The sequence below is a fragment of the Setaria italica genome, chromosome I (genome assembly GCF_000263155.2).
Source record: "Setaria italica strain Yugu1 chromosome I, Setaria_italica_v2.0, whole genome shotgun sequence".
NCBI lineage: Eukaryota > Viridiplantae > Streptophyta > Magnoliopsida > Poales > Poaceae > Setaria > Setaria italica.
Window position 1 is genome coordinate 14386480 of NC_028450.1, and position 6045 is coordinate 14392524.

A 6045-nucleotide genomic window follows, 5' to 3' on the forward strand; every position below is an offset into this window, starting at 1 on the left:
ACACTTCTCCGATACCCTCAAACCCTAACACCACTCAATCGCTTCGTATCAAAGCCCTCTCTCGTCCCAATTCGCGCAGCCGCAACAGCTTGCTGCTTAGTGCTGCCCGGCCACTCGCCACCCCCGCCGGCCGCCATCCGGAGAAGCGCCACTCAACACGCGCCGGCCAACGCCCAGAGCAGCGCTGCCGCTGGTCAACACCCACGGCCCGGACACCTCCTGCCTGGAGCAGCGCGCCAGCGCCGTTCGCACCCGCTGCCCGGAGCACGGGAGCAGCGCCGCTCATCACTCCCTTGCCATCACCGCTGCTGGGCCACCCGCCCGTGCCTCCTCCTAATCCTTCCCCTTCCCTGGTGACTCCGAGATTCCTGATTCCTCTGCTTCCTCCATGTCTGAAAGTACGAATGCTTCTACATCCACTCATAGTGCTGAAAGTGAAGAATTTCCTGTTGCCAACAATCCTGCTATTGCAAATTGAGTCTTGGCTTCTGCTCATGTGATTCCTGCAGACGACGATGACAAGAAGCCCCTATGGAGGTATGTTCAGATTATTGAGAAAACTGGAAAGGGTCAAGGGGGCAACGCAAAGATGAGATGTAGACTTTGTAACAAGTGTTTCCAAGGAAGTTACTCTAGAGTTAAAGCACATCTGTTAAAGATTTCTGGTTTTGGGGTTACATTTTGTCGAGTGGTGATTGTATATGTTCTTGAACAATTGCAAGCTGAACTTTCTGCTGCAAATGCTGCTGCCGAGAGGAACCTTCCTAGAGATATTCCACTTCCAACTGAGGGCAATGAGAAGATGAGGAAGAGGAGGGGTGTTTCGGCTATTGAGAGTAGCTTCAATGTAGAAGTCCGTAGCCAGCTTGATGAACTGATAGCTAGGATGTTCTACACAGCAGGCCTGCCTTTTAATCTTGCACGTAACCCATATTTTAGGAAGGCTTTCATGTTTGCTGCCAATCATCCAATTGGAGGATATGTCCCTCCAAGATACAACAAGATGAGGACAACTCTTCTTGTGCAAGAGAAGACAAATGTTGAGAGACTGCTGCAGCCTATCAAGGCAACATGGAATTTTAAAGGTGTGAGTATTGTATCAGATGGATGGTTAGATGCTTAAAGGCGCCCACTCTTGAATTTCTTGGCTGTGACGGAAGATGGTCCAATGTTTCTTAAAGCAATCAACACTGAAGGAATATCCAAGACCAAGGAATATATTTCAGAGAAGATGCTAGCTGTAATTGATGAGGTTGGGGCACAAAATGTTGTGCAAGTGATCACTGATAATGCTGCCAACTGCAGAGCTACTGGTATCATTGTTGAGCAGAAGCACCCTCAGATTTTCTGGACCCCATGTGTCATGCATACTCTGAACCTTGCCTTGAAGAACATATGTGCTCCTAGGGACATTGAGGATGAGCTGCATGATGAATTCCAATGGATCAGTGATATCGTTGGAGATGTTAGCTGTATAAAGAATTTCATCATGAATCACTCCATGAGGCTATCCATGTTCAATGAGTATAGCAAGCTTAAGTTCCTTGCCATTGCCGAGACAAGATTTGCCTCTGCTGTTGTGATGTTGAAGAGGTTTGTGGCTATAAAAGATGCTCTTTCAGTGATGGTAGTGAGTGAAAAGTGGACTGCCTACAGGGAGGATAATCCTGGTCCGGCTCAATTTGTGAAGGACAAGATTGTGAATGATGTGTGGTGGGATAAGGTGCGCTATTTCCTCAGTTTCACTGATCCTATCTATTCTATGGTGCGGGCAGCTGATATTGACAAGCCATGCCTCCACTTGATATATGAAATGTGGGACACAATGATAGAGAAGGTGAAGAATGTGATATATCGTTATGAAGGGAAAGAGCCACATGAAGAATCCACCTTTTACTGAGCTGTGCAAGACATCTTGGTGAGCCGTTGGACAAAAAGCAATACCCCCTTGCACTGCTTGGCACACTCACTAAATCCCAAGTACTACACTGAAGCATGGATCAATTAGGTTCCAAACCAACAAGCCCCCCACAATGATGAGGAGATTTCAGAAATGAGAAATGCTTGTTTTAGGAGGAATTTTTCTGGTGAGGAATTAAAAAGGGTCAAGCAACAATATGCTAATTTCTCTTTGTTTAGACCTGGATTCAATTCATTTGATTCACTTGAGGATAGAACTTATATGGATCCAAAGCAATGGTGGGGAATTCATGGTCATTCTGCTCCAGAACTGAAGAAGTTGGCATTTAGATTACTTGGCCAGCCAACATCATCTTCTTGTGCTGAGAGAAATTGGAGTACCTATGGGCTGATTCATAGTTCCTTGAGAAACAGGTTCTAGTTCGACCTTTTATTGCTGTTTTTTTAAATCTCAATTGTTTGACACCTCTAGTTAGATTCCTAATTGCAAACTTGCAATTGACTTCGTCGGCTCAATCCTGCATGTGCTAAGGATCTAGTTTTCACACACCAGAACTTGCGTCTTCTTTCTAGAAAAACTGAGGAATACAACCATGGTCCATCAGCAATGTGGGATATTGGAGCTGATACTTTTGAAGCTAATTTTGAGGGTGGTGCTGATTTCCTTGAGCATGCCGATCTGTCACATGATGAGCCAGACCTTGAAAGAGTTCTTGAAGATCTTGGGGCACTGGGTCTGACTGAAGATGTTGGATCAAGTGACTGAAAGACTTCTTGATGATTGCCAATTTGTCATGGCCAGTTGCCGTGCATGCATCATCACTTCATCTATTATCGTTTTATCATTTCATCATGTAGTTGTGTGTATGTTGAACCTAAGTTTGATTGTTTGAATAATGGCCTGAACGTTATGCCCTGAACAATATTATGTTATGTAATATTTATGGTCCATGCAGTGTGCACTAATTTCTAGGTGGATTTATTTTTTATTTTTTTTATATATTGCCGTATCCCCGTATCTGTATTTTGAGAAAAATGTCATATCGGAGTATCGCCGTATCGCGTACAGGTATCCGTATCCACGTATCCGTGCAAGATAGGTCTCCAACTGGCAGCAACCTACCAATGTCAATGAGATCAAAAGCTTTCTTGGTTTAGCTGGGTATTACAGGAGATTTATTGAGGGATTTTCCAAGATAGCCCGGCCCATGATGGAGCTGCTTAGGAAGGATAAGAAGTTCACCTGGATAGAGTCCTGTGAGAGAAGCTTCCAAGAGTTGAAGAAGAGGTTGACAACGGCCCCAGTGTTAACCTTGCCGGATATTCAGCGGGACTTCGTCATCTATTGTGATGCATCCCGACAAGGTTTAGGATGTGTCCTCATGCAAGATGGGAAGGTAGTGGCATATGCTTCCCGCCAACTCAAGCCTCATGAGCAGAATTACCCAACCCATGACTTAGAGTTTGCAGCCGTAGTGCATGCCCTCAGGATCTAGAGGCATTATCTGATTGGGAATAGGTGTGAGATATCTTCACCCAACTAGATTTAAACTTAAGGCAAAGAAGGTGGTTAGAATTGGTTAAAGACTACAACCTGGAGATCCACTACCACCCCGACAAAGCTAATGTTGTAGCTGATGCCTTGAGCAGGAAACCTATGGACAACCCGGACCCGAGAATGCCCGTTTGCAAGAAGAAATGGCCCGATTAAATGTGCATATTATTCCCCAGAATACCAGCCGCAAGCTAAGTGTCCAGCCCACCTTGGAGGATAAGATCCAAGAAGCCCAAGGTTCAGATCAAGACCTAGTGAGAATCCGCAAGCAAACCGGAGGGAATAAAGCCCCAGATTTCAGAGTGGACGACAAAGATACCTTGTGGTACAAGGACAGAATTTGTGTTCCCAAGGAAGGTGGATTCCGGCAAACCATCCTGGATGAAGCCCATAACTCAGCGTACTCCATCCATCCCGGGTCCACCAAAATGTATATGGACTTAAAATAGAAGTACTGGTGGAATGGGATGAAGGCGGACATAGCTCAGTTTGTCGCCCATTGTGATACTTGCCAAAGGGTCAAGGCCGAACACCAGAAGCCAGCAGGCTTACTGCAACCATTACCTATCCCAGTTTGGAAATGGGATGAGATCGGTATGGATTTTGTAGTGGGCTTGCCCAAAACTCATAAGGGCAATGACTCCATATAGGTAATAGTAGACCGACTCACTAAAGTTGCTCACTATTTACCCGTACGGACCACTTATGGTGGAGAAATACTAGCTCGGATATATGTGGACAATATAGTAAATTTGCATGGTGTGCCTAGCAGGATTGTTTCGGATAGAGGGATCCAATTTACCTCTAGGTTCTGGAGGAGTCTGCATAAGGCGTTGGGCACCAAATTGGATTTTAGTTCAGCCTATCACCTCCAGACCGATGGCCAAACAGAGCGAGTAAATCAAATCATGAAAGATATGTTGAGAGCATGTGTCCTTACTTATGGCAAGGAATGGGAACAAAGTTCACCCTGTGCAGAGTTCTCATACAACAATAGTTACCAAGCCAGTTTGGGCATGTCGCCATTTGAGGCCCTCTACAAAAGAAAGTGCAGGACCCCTTTGATGTGGTCAGAAGTGGGAGAACGCGCTCTAGTCGACCCTATCTTTATAAAGGAGGCCGAAGATCGAGTGGCTAAAATTAGAGAGAAGTTGAAAGCAGCACAGTCTAGACAGAAGAGCTACTCAGACAAGAGGAGACGGAAATTGAGTTTCAATGAGGGAGATTTTTTCTACCTCAAGGTTTCCCCAATTCGGGGTACTCGAAGGTTTCAGGTGCAAGGAAAACTAGCCCCTCGGTATATTGGACCATACCAGGTGTTAAAGAGGGTTGGAGCTGTAGCATACCGTATTCAACTGCCCAAAGAAATGTTGGATATACACCTGGTATTTCACGTCTCTCAGTTAATAAAATACTTAAGAGTACCGGAGGAGCAAGTATCGGTGGATACAATAGACTTGCAAAAGGACCTTCAGTATCAAGAAGTACCTATCAAGATTCTAAACACCGTCACCAAGAGGACAAGGAATTCAGTAGTCCGGATTTGCAAAGTCCAATGGAGTAGACACGGCGAAGAAGAAGCTACTTGGGAATGCAAGGACGCGTTAAAGAAGGAATTTCCCCATCTCTTCAGGATTCAGCCGAATCTCGAGGACGAGATTCAATTTAAGTGGGGTAGGTTTGTAACATCCGCAAAAATCACCAACGTAAATCACCCGTTAAAAATCACTTTCAAAATCTTATTACCGTTGAGCTCCCGAAAATCCAAAATCTTCCCAGCGATTTCGCCGTCCCGGCACCCAAAGCCGACAGCCATCATTTTACCCTCTCCCGTAATTTTCACTGCGTGCCGGTCGACAGACCGCCGCACGTGCTCCGACCGTCCTCCGCAATCGCCGCCTGCTCTTCTTTTCTTTTTCCTTTCTCACCCATTTCTTTTCTCCTTTTCTTTTCCCTCTTCTCTTTCTTTCTTTCTTTCTTTCTTTCATTCTTTCTTTCTTTCTTTCTTCTCCTTCCTTTCTCCTTCCTTCTTCTCTTTCTCCCTCCTCCTTTCTTCTTCGTGGTGCCCAGCGCCACTCCTTTCTTCCTGGCGCCTAGCGCCATCCTCCCGGCCTCCTCTGGCACTCGGCCCCCCTGGCGCCCGGCCTCCACTTGGAGCCCGTCCCTGGCTGCCCCGGGCCCCCCTGCCACGCCTACACGCCGGCCCTTCCGGCCTCGGCCCGCCTGCGCCGCTCTTCCCCCGGCGCCGGCCCCGCCGGCCCCAGCACCGTCGGTGCGCCTGCCGCCCATGCTGGCCCCCACCTCGCACTGTGCGCTAGCGCCTCCTGGCGCACACCCGTGCCTGCCCGGCCCCCGTCCCACGCCGCACGCCGCCGGCTCCTTCCGGTCGCCGGCTCCTTCCCACGCCTGCTGGAGCTCGCTGGCCCCCACTTCACCAGCTGCTCCCCACCTCCCCGCCGGCCTATAAAAGGAAGGGAGATGCCCAAGCCACCACCACCACATCCCGCCCCCTCTCCCGGACACTAGCACCCGTCCCCCTACGCCCAAACCGCCGCCTGCACGCCGTATGC

At 47.9% G+C, this 6045-nt stretch overlaps 1 pseudogene; it reads left to right on the forward strand.

Moving 5' to 3' along the window:
- The first annotated feature begins 2053 nt into the window (after positions 1-2053).
- On the forward strand, positions 2054-2660 carry LOC101778049 (annotated as a pseudogene).
- The last annotated feature ends 3385 nt before the right edge of the window (positions 2661-6045 follow it).